The following is a 20,548-nucleotide window of genomic DNA, read 5'->3' as shown; positions in this document are numbered from 1 at the left end:
TACAGAATATTTTGGTACCAAGCAGACAACAGCGTACAAACTTTTTCATTTGCTATACATAAATTAAGGATGCGTCGCATAGGGTCAGCGGCATAAATGTATCAATTTCTTATATTTTAAGACGAGCCAAAAATTCATCGATTATACATTTTAATAGTACATTGAATACAGAATCATTTGATACCAAACAGACACCAGCGTACAAATTTTTTAATATGATATACATAAAATAAGGTTGGTCGCATAGGGTCAGCGGTAGAAATGTATCGATTTCTAATATTTTAAGATGAGCCAAAAATTCATCGATTATACATTTTAATAGTACATTGATTACAGAATCTTTTGGTACCATGCAGACACCAGCGTACAAATTTTTTAATACGATAAACATAAAATAAGGATGCGTCGCACAGGGTCCGCGTCAAAAAAGTATCGATTTCTAATATTTTAAGACGAGCCAAAAATTCATCGATTATACATTTCAATAGTACATTGATTACAGAATATTTTGGTACCAAGCAGACAACAGCGTACAAACTTTTTCATTTGCTATACATAAATTAAGGATGCGTCGCATAGGGTCAGCGGCATAAATGTATCAATTTCTTATATTTTAAGACGAGCCAAAAATTCATCGATTATACATTTTAATAGTACATTGAATACAGAATCATTTGATACCAAACAGACACCAGCGTACAAATTTTTTAATATGATATACATAAAATAAGGTTGGTCGCATAGGGTCAGCGGTAGAAATGTATCGATTTCCAATATTTTAAGACGAGCCAAAAATTCATCGATTATACATTTTAATAGTACATTGATTACAGAATCTTTTGGTACCAAGCAGACAACAGCGTACAAACTTTTTCATTTGCTATACATAAATTAAGGATGCGTCGCATAGGGTCAGCGGCATAAATGTATCAATTTCTTATATTTTAAGACGAGCCAAAAATTCATCAATTATACATTTTAATAGTACATTGAATACAGAATCATTTGATACCAAACAGACACCAGCGTACAAATTTTTTAATATGATATACATAAAATAAGGTTGGTCGCATAGGGTCAGCGGTAGAAATGTATCGATTTCTAATATTTTAAGACGAGCCAAAAATTCATCGATTATACATTTTAATAGTACATTGATTACAGAATCTTTTGGTACCAAGCAGACAACAGCGTACAAACTTTTTAATACGATAAACATAAAATAAGGATGCGTCGCACAGGGTCCGCGTCAAAAAAGTATCAATTTCTAATATTTCAAGACGAGCCAAAAATTCATCGATTATACATTTTAAGAGAACATTGATTACAGAATCTTTTGGTACCATGCAGACACCAGCGTACAAATTTTTTAATACGATAAACATAAAATAAGGATGCGTCGCACAGGGTCCGCGTCAAAAAAGTATCGATTTCTAATATTTTAAGACGAGCCAAAAATTCATCGATTATACATTTCAATAGTACATTGATTACAGAATATTTTGGTACCAAGCAGACAACAGCGTACAAACTTTTTCATTTGCTATACATAAATTAAGGATGCGTCGCATAGGGTCAGCGGCATAAATGTATCAATTTCTTATATTTTAAGACGAGCCAAAAATTCATCGATTATACATTTTAATAGTACATTGAATACAGAATCATTTGATACCAAACAGACACCAGCGTACAAATTTTTTAATATGATATACATAAAATAAGGTTGGTCGCATAGGGTCAGCGGTAGAAATGTATCGATTTCTAATATTTTAAGATGAGCCAAAAATTCATCGATTATACATTTTAATAGTACATTGATTACAGAATCTTTTGGTACCATGCAGACACCAGCGTACAAATTTTTTAATACGATAAACATAAAATAAGGATGCGTCGCACAGGGTCCGCGTCAAAAAAGTATCGATTTCTAATATTTTAAGACGAGCCAAAAATTCATCGATTATACATTTCAATAGTACATTGATTACAGAATATTTTGGTACCAAGCAGACAACAGCGTACAAACTTTTTCATTTGCTATACATAAATTAAGGATGCGTCGCATAGGGTCAGCGGCATAAATGTATCAATTTCTTATATTTTAAGACGAGCCAAAAATTCATCGATTATACATTTTAATAGTACATTGAATACAGAATCATTTGATACCAAACAGACACCAGCGTACAAATTTTTTAATATGATATACATAAAATAAGGTTGGTCGCATAGGGTCAGCGGTAGAAATGTATCGATTTCCAATATTTTAAGACGAGCCAAAAATTCATCGATTATACATTTTAATAGTACATTGATTACAGAATCTTTTGGTACCAAGCAGACAACAGCGTACAAACTTTTTCATTTGCTATACATAAATTAAGGATGCGTCGCATAGGGTCAGCGGCATAAATGTATCAATTTCTTATATTTTAAGACGAGCCAAAAATTCATCAATTATACATTTTAATAGTACATTGAATACAGAATCATTTGATACCAAACAGACACCAGCGTACAAATTTTTTAATATGATATACATAAAATAAGGTTGGTCGCATAGGGTCAGCGGTAGAAATGTATCGATTTCTAATATTTTAAGATGAGCCAAAAATTCATCGATTATACATTTTAATAGTACATTGATTACAGAATCTTTTGGTACCATGCAGACACCAGCGTACAAATTTTTTAATATGATATACATAAAATGAGGTTGCGTCGCATAGGGTCAGCGGTAGAAATGTATCGATTTCTAATATTTTAAGACGAGCCAAAAATTCATCGATTATACATTTTAATAGTAAATTGATTACAGAATCTTTTGGCACCAAGCAGACAACAGCGTACAAACTTTTTCATTTGCTATACATAAATTAAGGATGCGTCGCATAGGGTCAGCGGCATAAATGTATCAATTTCTTATATTTTAAGACGAGCCAAAAATTCATCGATTATACATTTTAATAGTACATTGAATACAGAATCATTTGGTACCAAACAGACACCAGCGTACAAATTTTTTAACTTGATAAACATAAAAAAAGGTTGCGTCGCACAGGGTTATCGGTAAAAAGTATCGATTTCCAATATTTTAAGACGAGCCAAAAATTCATCGATTATGCATTTTAATAGTACATTGATTACAGAATCTTTTGGTACCAAGCAGACAACAGCGTACAAACTTTTTCATTTGCTATACATAAATTAAGGATGCGTCGCACAGGGTCCGCGTCAAAAAAGTATCAATTTCTAATATTTCAAGACGAGCCAAAAATTCATCGTTTATACATTTTAATAGTACATTGATTACAGAATCATTTGGTACCAAACAGACACCAGCGTCCAAATTTTTTAACTTGATAAACATAAAATAAGGATGCGTCGCACAGGGTCCGCGTCAAAAAAGTATCAATTTCTAATATTTTAAGACGAGCCAAAAATTCATCGATTATACATTTTAATAGTACATTGATTACAGAATCTTTTGGTACCAAGCAGACAACAGCGTACAAACTTTTTCATTTGCTATACATAAATTATGGATGCGTCGCATAGGGTCAGCGGTAAAAAAGAATCGATTTCTAATATTTCAAGACGAGCCAAAAATTCATCGATTATACATTTTAAGAGTACATTGATTACAGAATCTTTTGGTACCATGCAGACACCAGCGTACAAATTTTTTAATATGATATACATAAAATAAGGTTGCGTCGCATAGGGTCAGCGGTAGAAATGTATCGATTTCTAATATTTTAAGACGAGCCAAAAATTCATCGATTATACATTTTAATAGTACATTGATTACAGAATCATTTGGTACCATGCAGACACCAGCGTACAAATTTTTTAATACGATAAACATAAAATAAGGATGCGTCGCACAGGGTCCGCGTCAAAAAAGTAACGATTTATAATATTTTAAGACGAGCCAAAAATTCATCGATTATACATTTTAATAGTACATTGATTACAGAATCTTTTGGTACCAAGCAGACAACAGCGTACAAACTTTTTCATTTGCTATACATAAATTAAGGATGCGTCGCACAGGGTCCGCGTCAAAAAAGTATCAATTTCTAATATTTCAAGACGAGCCAAAAATTCATCGATTATACATTTTAAGAGAACATTGATTACAGAATCTTTTGGTACCATGCAGACACCAGCGTACAAATTTTTTAATACGATAAACATAAAATAAGGATGCGTCGCACAGGGTCCGCGTCAAAAAAGTATCGATTTCTAATATTTTAAGACGAGCCAAAAATTCATCGATTATACATTTCAATAGTACATTGATTACAGAATATTTTGGTACCAAGCAGACAACAGCGTACAAACTTTTTCATTTGCTATACATAAATTAAGGATGCGTCGCATAGGGTCAGCGGCATAAATGTATCAATTTCTTATATTTTAAGACGAGCCAAAAATTCATCGATTATACATTTTAATAGTACATTGAATACAGAATCATTTGATACCAAACAGACACCAGCGTACAAATTTTTTAATATGATATACATAAAATAAGGTTGGTCGCATAGGGTCAGCGGTAGAAATGTATCGATTTCTAATATTTTAAGATGAGCCAAAAATTCATCGATTATACATTTTAATTGTACATTGATTACAGAATCTTTTGGTACCATGCAGACACCAGCGTACAAATTTTTTAACTTGATATACATAAAAAAAGGTTGCGTCGCACAGGGTTATCGGTAAAAAGTATCGATTTCCAATATTTTAAGACGAGCCAAAAATTCATCGATTATACATTTTAATAGTACATTGATTACAGAATCTTTTGGTACCAAGCAGACAACAGCGTACAAACTTTTTCATTTGCTATACATAAATTAAGGATGCGTCGCACAGGGTCCGCGTCAAAAAAGTATCAATTTCTAATATTTCAAGACGAGCCAAAAATTCATCGATTATACATTTTAAGAGAACATTGATTACAGAATCTTTTGATACCAAACAGACACCAGCGTACAAATTTTTTAATATGATATACATAAAATTAGGTTGGTCGCATAGGGTCAGCGGTAGAAATGTATCGATTTCTAATATTTTAAGACGAGCCAAAAATTCATCGTTTATACATTTTAATAGTACATTGATTACAGAATCTTTTGGTACCAAGCAGACAACAGCGTACAAACTTTTTCATTTGTTATACATAAATTAAGGATGCGTCGCACAGGGTCCGCGTCAAAAAAGTATCAATTTCTTATATTTCAAGACGAGCCAAAAATTCATCGATTATACATTTTAAGAGAACATTGATTACAGAATCTTTTGGTACCATGCAGACACCAGCGTACAAATTTTTTAATACGATAAACATAAAATAAGGATGCGTCGCACAGGGTCCGCGTCAAAAAAGTATCGATTTCTAATATTTTAAGACGAGCCAAAAATTCATCGATTATACATTTTAATAGTACATTGATTACAGAATCTTTTGGTACCAAGCAGACAACAGCGTACAAACTTTTTCATTTGCTATACATAAATTAAGGATGCGTCGCACAGGGTCCGCGTCAAAAAAGTATCAATTTCTAATATTTCAAGACGAGCCAAAAATTCATCGATTATACATTTTAAGAGAACATTGATTACAGAATCTTTTGGTACCATGCAGACACCAGCGTACAAATTTTTTAATACGATAAACATAAAATAAGGATGCGTCGCACAGGGTCCGCGTCAAAAAAGTATCGATTTCTAATATTTTAAGACGAGCCAAAAATTCATCGATTATACATTTCAATAGTACATTGATTACAGAATATTTTGGTACCAAGCAGACAACAGCGTACAAACTTTTTCATTTGCTATACATAAATTAAGGATGCGTCGCATAGGGTCAGCGGCATAAATGTATCAATTTCTTATATTTTAAGACGAGCCAAAAATTCATCGATTATACATTTTAATAGTACATTGAATACAGAATCATTTGATACCAAACAGACACCAGCGTACAAATTTTTTAATATGATATACATAAAATAAGGTTGGTCGCATAGGGTCAGCGGTAGAAATGTATCGATTTCTAATATTTTAAGATGAGCCAAAAATTCATCGATTATACATTTTAATAGTACATTGATTACAGAATCTTTTGGTACCATGCAGACACCAGCGTACAAATTTTTTAATACGATAAACATAAAATAAGGATGCGTCGCACAGGGTCCGCGTCAAAAAAGTATCGATTTCTAATATTTTAAGACGAGCCAAAAATTCATCGATTATACATTTCAATAGTACATTGATTACAGAATATTTTGGTACCAAGCAGACAACAGCGTACAAACTTTTTCATTTGCTATACATAAATTAAGGATGCGTCGCATAGGGTCAGCGGCATAAATGTATCAATTTCTTATATTTTAAGACGAGCCAAAAATTCATCGATTATACATTTTAATAGTACATTGAATACAGAATCATTTGATACCAAACAGACACCAGCGTACAAATTTTTTAATATGATATACATAAAATAAGGTTGGTCGCATAGGGTCAGCGGTAGAAATGTATCGATTTCCAATATTTTAAGACGAGCCAAAAATTCATCGATTATACATTTTAATAGTACATTGATTACAGAATCTTTTGGCACCAAGCAGACAACAGCGTACAAACTTTTTCATTTGCTATACATAAATTAAGGATGCGTCGCATAGGGTCAGCGGCATAAATGTATCAATTTCTTATATTTTAAGACGAGCCAAAAATTCATCGATTATACATTTTAATAGTACATTGATTACAGAATCTTTTGGTACCATGCAGACACCAGCGTACAAATTTTTTAATATGCTATACATAAATTAAGGATGCGTCGCATAGGGTCAGCGGTAGAAATGTATCGATTTCTAATATTTTAAGATGAGCCAAAAATTCATCGATTATACATTTTAATAGTACATTGATTACAGAATCTTTTGGTACCATGCAGACACCAGCGTACAAATTTTTTAATATGATATACATAAAATGAGGTTGCGTCGCATAGGGTCAGCGGTAGAAATGTATCGATTTCTAATATTTTAAGACGAGCCAAAAATTCATCGATTATACATTTTAATAGTAAATTGATTACAGAATCTTTTGGCACCAAGCAGACAACAGCGTACAAACTTTTTCATTTGCTATACATAAATTAAGGATGCGTCGCATAGGGTCAGCGGCATAAATGTATCAATTTCTTATATTTTAAGACGAGCCAAAAATTCATCGATTATACATTTTAATAGTAAATTGATTACAGAATCTTTTGGTACCATGCAGACACCAGCGTACAAATTTTTTAATATGATATACATAAAATGAGGTTGCGTCGCATAGGGTCAGCGGTAGAAATGTATCAATTTCTTATATTTTAAGACGAGCCAAAAATTCATCGATTATACATTTTAATAGTACATTGAATACAGAATCATTTGGTACCAAACAGACACCAGCGTACAAATTTTTTAACTTGATATACATAAAAAAAGGTTGCGTCGCACAGGGTTATCGGTAAAAAGTATCGATTTCCAATATTTTAAGACGAGCCAAAAATTCATCGATTATACATTTTAATAGTACATTGATTACAGAATCTTTTGGTACCAAGCAGACAACAGCGTACAAACTTTTTCATTTGCTATACATAAATTAAGGATGCGTCGCACAGGGTCCGCGTCAAAAAAGTATCAATTTCTAATATTTCAAGACGAGCCAAAAATTCATCGATTATACATTTTAAGAGAACATTGATTACAGAATCTTTTGGTACCATGCAGACACCAGCGTACAAATTTTTTAATACGATAAACATAAAATAAGGTTGGTCGCATAGGGTCAGCGGTAGAAATGTATCGATTTCTAATATTTTAAGATGAGCCAAAAATTCATCGATTATACATTTTAATAGTACATTGATTACAGAATCTTTTGGTACCATGCAGACACCAGCGTACAAATTTTTTAATACGATAAACATAAAATAAGGATGCGTCGCACAGGGTCCGCGTCAAAAAAGTATCGATTTCTAATATTTTAAGACGAGCCAAAAATTCATCGATTATACATTTCAATAGTACATTGATTACAGAATATTTTGGTACCAAGCAGACAACAGCGTACAAACTTTTTCATTTGCTATACATAAATTAAGGATGCGTCGCATAGGGTCAGCGGCATAAATGTATCAATTTCTTATATTTTAAGACGAGCCAAAAATTCATCGATTATACATTTTAATAGTACATTGAATACAGAATCATTTGATACCAAACAGACACCAGCGTACAAATTTTTTAATATGATATACATAAAATAAGGTTGGTCGCATAGGGTCAGCGGTAGAAATGTATCGATTTCCAATATTTTAAGACGAGCCAAAAATTCATCGATTATACATTTTAATAGTACATTGATTACAGAATCTTTTGGTACCAAGCAGACAACAGCGTACAAACTTTTTCATTTGCTATACATAAATTAAGGATGCGTCGCATAGGGTCAGCGGCATAAATGTATCAATTTCTTATATTTTAAGACGAGCCAAAAATTCATCAATTATACATTTTAATAGTACATTGAATACAGAATCATTTGATACCAAACAGACACCAGCGTACAAATTTTTTAATATGATATACATAAAATAAGGTTGGTCGCATAGGGTCAGCGGTAGAAATGTATCGATTTCTAATATTTTAAGACGAGCCAAAAATTCATCGATTATACATTTTAATAGTACATTGATTACAGAATCTTTTGGTACCAAGCAGACAACAGCGTACAAACTTTTTAATACGATAAACATAAAATAAGGATGCGTCGCACAGGGTCCGCGTCAAAAAAGTATCGATTTATAATATTTTAAGACGAGCCAAAAATTCATCGATTATACATTTTAATAGTACATTGATTACAGAATCTTTTGGTACCAAGCAGACAACAGCGTACAAACTTTTTCATTTGCTATACATAAATTAAGGATGCGTCGCACAGGGTCCGCGTCAAAAAAGTATCAATTTCTAATATTTCAAGACGAGCCAAAAATTCATCGATTATACATTTTAAGAGAACATTGATTACAGAATCTTTTGGTACCATGCAGACACCAGCGTACAAATTTTTTAATACGATAAACATAAAATAAGGATGCGTCGCACAGGGTCCGCGTCAAAAAAGTATCGATTTCTAATATTTTAAGACGAGCCAAAAATTCATCGATTATACATTTCAATAGTACATTGATTACAGAATATTTTGGTACCAAGCAGACAACAGCGTACAAACTTTTTCATTTGCTATACATAAATTAAGGATGCGTCGCATAGGGTCAGCGGCATAAATGTATCAATTTCTTATATTTTAAGACGAGCCAAAAATTCATCGATTATACATTTTAATAGTACATTGAATACAGAATCATTTGATACCAAACAGACACCAGCGTACAAATTTTTTAATATGATATACATAAAATAAGGTTGGTCGCATAGGGTCAGCGGCATAAATGTATCAATTTCTTATATTTTAAGACGAGCCAAAAATTCATCGATTATACATTTTAATAGTACATTGATTACAGAATCTTTTGGTACCATGCAGACACCAGCGTACAAATTTTTTAATATGATATACATAAAATGAGGTTGCGTCGCATAGGGTCAGCGGTAGAAATGTATCAATTTCTTATATTTTAAGACGAGCCAAAAATTCATCGATTATACATTTTAATAGTACATTGAATACAGAATCATTTGGTACCAAACAGACACCAGCGTACAAATTTTTTAACTTGATATACATAAAAAAAGGTTGCGTCGCACAGGGTTATCGGTAAAAAGTATCGATTTCCAATATTTTAAGACGAGCCAAAAATTCATCGATTATACATTTTAATAGTACATTGATTACAGAATCTTTTGGTACCAAGCAGACAACAGCGTACAAACTTTTTCATTTGCTATACATAAATTAAGGATGCGTCGCACAGGGTCCGCGTCAAAAAAGTATCAATTTCTAATATTTCAAGACGAGCCAAAAATTCATCGATTATACATTTTAAGAGAACATTGATTACAGAATCTTTTGGTACCATGCAGACACCAGCGTACAAATTTTTTAATACGATAAACATAAAATAAGGATGCGTCGCACAGGGTCCGCGTCAAAAAAGTATCGATTTCTAATATTTTAAGACGAGCCAAAAATTCATCGATTATACATTTCAATAGTACATTGATTACAGAATATTTTGGTACCAAGCAGACAACAGCGTACAAACTTTTTCATTTGCTATACATAAATTAAGGATGCGTCGCATAGGGTCAGCGGCATAAATGTATCAATTTCTTATATTTTAAGACGAGCCAAAAATTCATCGATTATACATTTTAATAGTACATTGAATACAGAATCATTTGATACCAAACAGACACCAGCGTACAAATTTTTTAATATGATATACATAAAATAAGGTTGGTCGCATAGGGTCAGCGGTAGAAATGTATCGATTTCTAATATTTTAAGATGAGCCAAAAATTCATCGATTATACATTTTAATAGTACATTGATTACAGAATCTTTTGGTACCATGCAGACACCAGCGTACAAATTTTTTAATACGATAAACATAAAATAAGGATGCGTCGCACAGGGTCCGCGTCAAAAAAGTATCGATTTCTAATATTTTAAGACGAGCCAAAAATTCATCGATTATACATTTCAATAGTACATTGATTACAGAATCTTTTGGTACCAAGCAGACAACAGCGTACAAACTTTTTCATTTGCTATACATAAAATAAGGTTGGTCGCATAGGGTCAGCGGTAGAAATGTATCGATTTCTAATATTTTAAGATGAGCCAAAAATTCATCGATTATACATTTTAATAGTACATTGATTACAGAATCTTTTGGTACCATGCAGACACCAGCGTACAAATTTTTTAATATGATATACATAAAATGAGGTTGCGTCGCATAGGGTCAGCGGTAGAAATGTATCGATTTCTAATATTTTAAGACGAGCCAAAAATTCATCGATTATACATTTTAATAGTAAATTGATTACAGAATCTTTTGGCACCAAGCAGACAACAGCGTACAAATTTTTTAATATGATATACATAAAATAAGGTTGGTCGCATAGGGTCAGCGGTAGAAATGTATCGATTTCTAATATTTTAAGACGAGCCAAAAATTCATCGATTATACATTTTAATAGTACATTGATTACAGAATCTTTTGGTACCAAGCAGACAACAGCGTACAAACTTTTTCATTTGCTATACATAAATTAAGGATGCGTCGCACAGGGTCCGCGTCAAAAAAGTATCAATTTCTTATATTTCAAGACGAGCCAAAAATTCATCGATTATACATTTTAAGAGAACATTGATTACAGAATCTTTTGGTACCATGCAGACACCAGCGTACAAATTTTTTAATACGATAAACATAAAATAAGGATGCGTCGCACAGGGTCCGCGTCAAAAAAGTATCGATTTCTAATATTTTAAGACGAGCCAAAAATTCATCGATTATACATTTTAATAGTACATTGATTACAGAATCTTTTGGTACCAAGCAGACAACAGCGTACAAACTTTTTCATTTGCTATACATAAATTAAGGATGCGTCGCACAGGGTCCGCGTCAAAAAAGTATCAATTTCTAATATTTCAAGACGAGCCAAAAATTCATCGATTATACATTTTAATAGTACATTGATTACAGAATCATTTGGTACCATGCAGACACCAGCGTACAAATTTTTTAATACGATAAACATAAAATAAGGATGCGTCGCACAGGGTCCGCGTCAAAAAAGTAACGATTTATAATATTTTAAGACGAGCCAAAAATTCATCGATTATACATTTTAATAGTACATTGATTACAGAATCTTTTGGTACCAAGCAGACAACAGCGTACAAACTTTTTCATTTGCTATACATAAATTAAGGATGCGTCGCACAGGGTCCGCGTCAAAAAAGTATCAATTTCTAATATTTCAAGACGAGCCAAAAATTCATCGATTATACATTTTAAGAGAACATTGATTACAGAATCTTTTGGTACCATGCAGACACCAGCGTACAAATTTTTTAATACGATAAACATAAAATAAGGATGCGTCGCACAGGGTCCGCGTCAAAAAAGTATCGATTTCTAATATTTTAAGACGAGCCAAAAATTCATCGATTATACATTTCAATAGTACATTGATTACAGAATATTTTGGTACCAAGCAGACAACAGCGTACAAACTTTTTCATTTGCTATACATAAATTAAGGATGCGTCGCATAGGGTCAGCGGCATAAATGTATCAATTTCTTATATTTTAAGACGAGCCAAAAATTCATCGATTATACATTTTAATAGTACATTGAATACAGAATCATTTGATACCAAACAGACACCAGCGTACAAATTTTTTAATATGTTATACATAAAATAAGGTTGGTCGCATAGGGTCAGTGGTAGAAATGTATCGATTTCTAATATTTTAAGATGAGCCAAAAATTCATCGATTATACATTTTAATTGTACATTGATTACAGAATCTTTTGGTACCATGCAGACACCAGCGTACAAATTTTTTAACTTGATATACATAAAAAAAGGTTGCGTCGCACAGGGTTATCGGTAAAAAGTATCGATTTCCAATATTTCAAGACGAGCCAAAAATTCATCGATTATACATTTTAATAGTACATTGAATACAGAATCTTTTGATACCAAACAGACATCAGCGTACAAATTTTTTAATATGATATACATAAAATAAGGTTGGTCGCATAGGGTCAGCGGTAGAAATGTATCGATTTCTAATATTTTAAGACGATCCAAAAATTCATCGATTATACATTTTAATAGTACATTGATTACAGAATCTTTTGGTACCAAGCAGACAACAGCGTACAAACTTTTTCATTTGCTATACATAAATTAAGGATGCGTCGCACAGGGTCCGCGTCAAAAAAGTATCAATTTCTTATATTTCAAGACGAGCCAAAAATTCATCGATTATACATTTTAAGAGAACATTGATTACAGAATCTTTTGGTACCATGCAGACACCAGCGTACAAATTTTTTAATACGATAAACATAAAATAAGGATGCGTCGCACAGGGTCCGCGTCAAAAAAGTATCGATTTCTAATATTTTAAGACGAGCCAAAAATTCATCGATTATACATTTCAATAGTACATTGATTACAGAATATTTTGGTACCAAGCAGACAACAGCGTACAAACTTTTTCATTTGCTATACATAAATTAAGGATGCGTCGCATAGGGTCAGCGGCATAAATGTATCAATTTCTTATATTTTAAGACGAGCCAAAAATTCATCGATTATACATTTTAATAGTACATTGAATACAGAATCTTTTGATACCAAACAGACATCAGCGTACAAATTTTTTAATATGATATACATAAAATAAGGTTGGTCGCACAGGGTCCGCGTCAAAAAAGTATCGATTTCTAATATTTTAAGACGAGCCAAAAATTCATCGATTATACATTTTAATAGTACATTGAATACAGAATCATTTGGTACCAAACAGACACCAGCGTACAAATTTTTTAACTTGATATACATAAAAAAAGGTTGCGTCGCACAGGGTTATCGGTAAAAAGTATCGATTTCCAATATTTTAAGACGAGCCAAAAATTCATCGATTATACATTTTAATAGTACATTGATTACAGAATCTTTTGGTACCAAGCAGACAACAGCGTACAAACTTTTTCATTTGCTATACATAAATTAAGGATGCGTCGCACAGGGTCCGCGTCAAAAAAGTATCAATTTCTAATATTTCAAGACGAGCCAAAAATTCATCGATTATACATTTTAAGAGAACATTGATTACAGAATCTTTTGGTACCATGCAGACACCAGCGTACAAATTTTTTAATACGATAAACATAAAATAAGGATGCGTCGCACAGGGTCCGCGTCAAAAAAGTATCGATTTCTAATATTTTAAGACGAGCCAAAAATTCATCGATTATACATTTCAATAGTACATTGATTACAGAATATTTTGGTACCAAGCAGACAACAGCGTACAAACTTTTTCATTTGCTATACATAAATTAAGGATGCGTCGCATAGGGTCAGCGGCATAAATGTATCAATTTCTTATATTTTAAGACGAGCCAAAAATTCATCGATTATACATTTTAATAGTACATTGAATACAGAATCATTTGATACCAAACAGACACCAGCGTACAAATTTTTTAATATGATATACATAAAATAAGGTTGGTCGCATAGGGTCAGCGGTAGAAATGTATCGATTTCTAATATTTTAAGATGAGCCAAAAATTCATCGATTATACATTTTAATAGTACATTGATTACAGAATCTTTTGGTACCATGCAGACACCAGCGTACAAATTTTTTAATACGATAAACATAAAATAAGGATGCGTCGCACAGGGTCCGCGTCAAAAAAGTATCGATTTCTAATATTTTAAGACGAGCCAAAAATTCATCGATTATACATTTCAATAGTACATTGATTACAGAATATTTTGGTACCAAGCAGACAACAGCGTACAAACTTTTTCATTTGCTATACATAAATTAAGGATGCGTCGCATAGGGTCAGCGGCATAAATGTATCAATTTCTTATATTTTAAGACGAGCCAAAAATTCATCGATTATACATTTTAATAGTACATTGAATACAGAATCATTTGATACCAAACAGACACCAGCGTACAAATTTTTTAATATGATATACATAAAATAAGGTTGGTCGCATAGGGTCAGCGGTAGAAATGTATCGATTTCCAATATTTTAAGACGAGCCAAAAATTCATCGATTATACATTTTAATAGTACATTGATTACAGAATCTTTTGGTACCAAGCAGACAACAGCGTACAAACTTTTTCATTTGCTATACATAAATTAAGGTTGCGTCGCATAGGGTCAGCGGCATAAATGTATCAATTTCTTATATTTTAAGACGAGCCAAAAATTCATCAATTATACATTTTAATAGTACATTGAATACAGAATCATTTGATACCAAACAGACACCAGCGTACAAATTTTTTAATATGATATACATAAAATAAGGTTGGTCGCATAGGGTCAGCGGTAGAAATGTATCGATTTCTAATATTTTAAGATGAGCCAAAAATTCATCGATTATACATTTTAATAGTACATTGATTACAGAATCTTTTGGTACCATGCAGACACCAGCGTACAAATTTTTTAATATGATATACATAAAATGAGGTTGCGTCGCATAGGGTCAGCGGTAGAAATGTATCGATTTCTAATATTTTAAGACTAGCCAAAAATTCATCGATTATACATTTTAATAGTAAATTGATTACAGAATCTTTTGGCACCAAGCAGACAACAGCGTACAAATTTTTTAATATGATATACATAAAATAAGGTTGGTCGCATAGGGTCAGCGGTAGAAATGTATCGATTTCTAATATTTTAAGACGAGCCAAAAATTCATCGATTATACATTTTAATAGTACATTGATTACAGAATCTTTTGGTACCAAGCAGACAACAGCGTACAAACTTTTTCATTTGCTATACATAAATTAAGGATGCGTCGCACAGGGTCCGCGTCAAAAAAGTATCAATTTCTTATATTTCAAGACGAGCCAAAAATTCATCGATTATACATTTTAAGAGAACATTGATTACAGAATCTTTTGGTACCATGCAGACACCAGCGTACAAATTTTTTAATACGATAAACATAAAATAAGGATGCGTCGCACAGGGTCCGCGTCAAAAAAGTATCGATTTCTAATATTTTAAGACGAGCCAAAAATTCATCGATTATACATTTTAATAGTACATTGATTACAGAATCTTTTGGTACCAAGCAGACAACAGCGTACAAACTTTTTCATTTGCTATACATAAATTAAGGATGCGTCGCACAGGGTCCGTGTCAAAAAAGTATCAATTTCTAATATTTCAAGACGAGCCAAAAATTCATCGATTATACATTTTAAGAGAACATTGATTACAGAATCTTTTGGTACCATGCAGACACCAGCGTACAAATTTTTTAATACGATAAACATAAAATAAGGATGCGTCGCACAGGGTCCGCGTCAAAAAAGTATCGATTTCTAATATTTTAAGACGAGCCAAAAATTCATCGATTATACATTTCAATAGTACATTGATTACAGAACATTTTGGTACCAAGCAGACAACAGCGTACAAACTTTTTCATTTGCTATACATAAATTAAGGATGCGTCGCATAGGGTCAGCGGCATAAATGTATCAATTTCTTATATTTTAAGACGAGCCAAAAATTCATCGATTATACATTTTAATAGTACATTGAATACAGAATCATTTGATACCAAACAGACACCAGCGTACAAATTTTTTAATATGATATACATAAAATAAGGTTGGTCGCATAGGGTCAGCGGTAGAAATGTATCGATTTCTAATATTTTAAGATGAGCCAAAAATTCATCGATTATACATTTTAATAGTACATTGATTACAGAATCTTTTGGTACCATGCAGACACCAGCGTACAAATTTTTTAATACGATAAACATAAAATAAGGATGCGTCGCACAGGGTCCGCGTCAAAAAAGTATCGATTTCTAATATTTTAAGACGAGCCAAAAATTCATCGATTATACATTTCAATAGTACATTGATTACAGAATATTTTGGTACCAAGCAGACAACAGCGTACAAACTTTTTCATTTGCTATACATAAATTAAGGATGCGTCGCATAGGGTCAGCGGCATAAATGTATCAATTTCTTATATTTTAAGACGAGCCAAAAATTCATCGATTATACATTTTAATAGTACATTGAATACAGAATCATTTGATACCAAACAGACACCAGCGTACAAATTTTTTAATATGATATACATAAAATAAGGTTGGTCGCATAGGGTCAGCGGTAGAAATGTATCGATTTCCAATATTTTAAGACGAGCCAAAAATTCATCGATTATACATTTTAATAGTACATTGATTACAGAATCTTTTGGTACCAAGCAGACAACAGCGTACAAACTTTTTCATTTGCTATACATAAATTAAGGATGCGTCGCATAGGGTCAGCGGCATAAATGTATCAATTTCTTATATTTTAAGACGAGCCAAAAATTCATCAATTATACATTTTAATAGTACATTGAATACAGAATCATTTGATACCAAACAGACACCAGCGTACAAATTTTTTAATATGATATACATAAAATAAGGTTGGTCGCATAGGGTCAGCGGTAGAAATGTATCGATTTCTAATATTTTAAGATGAGCCAAAAATTCATCGATTATACATTTTAATAGTACATTGATTACAGAATCTTTTGGTACCATGCAGACACCAGCGTACAAATTTTTTAATATGATATACATAAAATGAGGTTGCGTCGCATAGGGTCAGCGGTAGAAATGTATCGATTTCTAATATTTTAAGACGAGCCAAAAATTCATCGATTATACATTTTAATAGTAAATTGATTACAGAATCTTTTGGCACCAAGCAGACAACAGCGTACAAACTTTTTCATTTGCTATACATAAATTAAGGATGCGTCGCATAGGGTCAGCGGCATAAATGTATCAATTTCTTATATTTTAAGACGAGCCAAAAATTCAACGATTATACATTTTAATAGTACATTGAATACAGAATCATTTGGTACCAAACAGACACCAGCGTACAAATTTTTTAACTTGATAAACATAAAAAAAGGTTGCGTCGCACAGGGTTATCGGTAAAAAGTATCGATTTCCAATATTTTAAGACGAGCCAAAAATTCATCGATTATACATTTTAATAGTACATTGATTACAGAATCTTTTGGTACCAAGCAGACAACAGCGTACAAACTTTTTCATTTGCTATACATAAATTAAGGATGCGTCGCACAGGGTCCGCGTCAAAAAAGTATCAATTTCTAATATTTCAAGACGAGCCAAAAATTCATCGTTTATACATTTTAATAGTACATTGATTACAGAATCATTTGGTACCAAACAGACACCAGCGTCCAAATTTTTTAACTTGATAAACATAAAATAAGGATGCGTCGCACAGGGTCCGCGTCAAAAAAGTATCAATTTCTAATATTTTAAGACGAGCCAAAAATTCATCGATTATACATTTTAATAGTACATTGATTACAGAATCTTTTGGTACCAAGCAGACAACAGCGTACAAACTTTTTCATTTGCTATACATAAATTATGGATGCGTCGCATAGGGTCAGCGGTAAAAAAGAATCGATTTCTAATATTTCAAGACGAGCCAAAAATTCATCGATTATACATTTTAAGAGTACATTGATTACAGAATCTTTTGGTACCATGCAGACACCAGCGTACAAATTTTTTAATATGATATACATAAAATAAGGTTGCGTCGCATAGGGTCAGCGGTAGAAATGTATCGATTTCTAATATTTTAAGACGAGCCAAAAATTCATCGATTATACATTTTAATAGTACATTGATTACAGAATCATTTGGTACCATGCAGACACCAGCGTACAAATTTTTTAATACGATAAACATAAAATAAGGATGCGTCGCACAGGGTCCGCGTCAAAAAAGTAACGATTTATAATATTTTAAGACGAGCCAAAAATTCATCGATTATACATTTTAATAGTACATTGATTACAGAATCTTTTGGTACCAAGCAGACAACAGCGTACAAACTTTTTCATTTGCTATACATAAATTAAGGATGCGTCGCACAGGGTCCGCGTCAAAAAAGTATCAATTTCTAATATTTCAAGACGAGCCAAAAATTCATCGATTATACATTTTAAGAGAACATTGATTACAGAATCTTTTGGTACCATGCAGACACCAGCGTACAAATTTTTTAATACGATAAACATAAAATAAGGATGCGTCGCACAGGGTCCGCGTCAAAAAAGTATCGATTTCTAATATTTTAAGACGAGCCAAAAATTCATCGATTATACATTTCAATAGTACATTGATTACAGAATATTTTGGTACCAAGCAGACAACAGCGTACAAACTTTTTCATTTGCTATACATAAATTAAGGATGCGTCGCATAGGGTCAGCGGCATAAATGTATCAATTTCTTATATTTTAAGACGAGCCAAAAATTTATCGATTATACATTTTAATAGTACATTGAATACAGAATCATTTGATACCAAACAGACACCAGCGTACAAATTTTTTAATATGTTATACATAAAATAAGGTTGGTCGCATAGGGTCAGCGGTAGAAATGTATCGATTTCTAATATTTTAAGATGAGCCAAAAATTCATCGATTATACATTTTAATTGTACATTGATTACAGAATCTTTTGGTACCATGCAGACACCAGCGTACAAATTTTTTAACTTGATATACATAAAAAAAGGTTGCGTCGCACAGGGTTATCGGTAAAAAGTATCGATTTCCAATATTTCAAGACGAGCCAAAAATTCATCGATTATACATTTCAATAGTACATTGATTACAGAATATTTTGGTACCAAGCAGACAACAGCGTACAAACTTTTTCATTTGCTATACATAAATTAAGGATGCGTCGCATAGGGTCAGCGGCATAAATGTATCAATTTCTTATATTTTAAGACGAGCCAAAAATTCATCGATTATACATTTTAATAGTACATTGAATACAGAATCTTTTGATACCAAACAGACATCAGCGTACAAATTTTTTAATATGATATACATAAAATAAGGTTGGTCGCATAGGGTCAGCGGTAGAAATGTATCGATTTCTAATATTTTAAGACGATCCAAAAATTCATCGATTATACATTTTAATAGTACATTGATTACAGAATCTTTTGGTACCAAGCAGACAACAGCGTACAAACTTTTTCATTTGCTATACATAAATTAAGGATGCGTCGCACAGGGTCCGCGTCAAAAAAGTATCAATTTCTTATATTTCAAGACGAGCCAAAAATTCATCGATTATACATTTTAAGAGAACATTGATTACAGAATCTTTTGGTACCATGCAGACACCAGCGTACAAATTTTTTAATACGATAAACATAAAATAAGGATGCGTCGCACAGGGTCCGCGTCAAAAAAGTATCGATTTCTAATATTTTAAGACGAGCCAAAAATTCATCGATTATACATTTTAATAGTACATTGATTACAGAATCTTTTGGTACCAAGCAGACAACAGCGTACAAACTTTTTAATACGATAAACATAAAATAAGGATGCGTCGCACAGGGTCCGCGTCAAAAAAGTATCGATTTCTAATATTTTAAGACGAGCCAAAAATTCATCGATTATACATTTTAATAGTACATTGATTACAGAATCTTTTGGTACCAAGCAGACAACAGCGTACAAACTTTTTCATTTGCTATACATAAATTAAGGATGCCTCGCACAGGGTCCGCGTCAAAAAAGTATCAATTTCTAATATTTCAAGACGAGCCAAAAATTCATCGATTATACATTTTAAGAGAACATTGATT

Source organism: Prenolepis imparis, unplaced genomic scaffold (assembly GCF_030444845.1).
Source record: "Prenolepis imparis isolate NDT839.2.m4 unplaced genomic scaffold, iyPreImpa1.0 SCAF_1, whole genome shotgun sequence".
Taxonomy (NCBI): domain Eukaryota; kingdom Metazoa; phylum Arthropoda; class Insecta; order Hymenoptera; family Formicidae; genus Prenolepis; species Prenolepis imparis.
The sequence above is the reverse complement of the archived record's forward strand: the minus strand, read 5'-3'. Positions refer to the sequence as shown.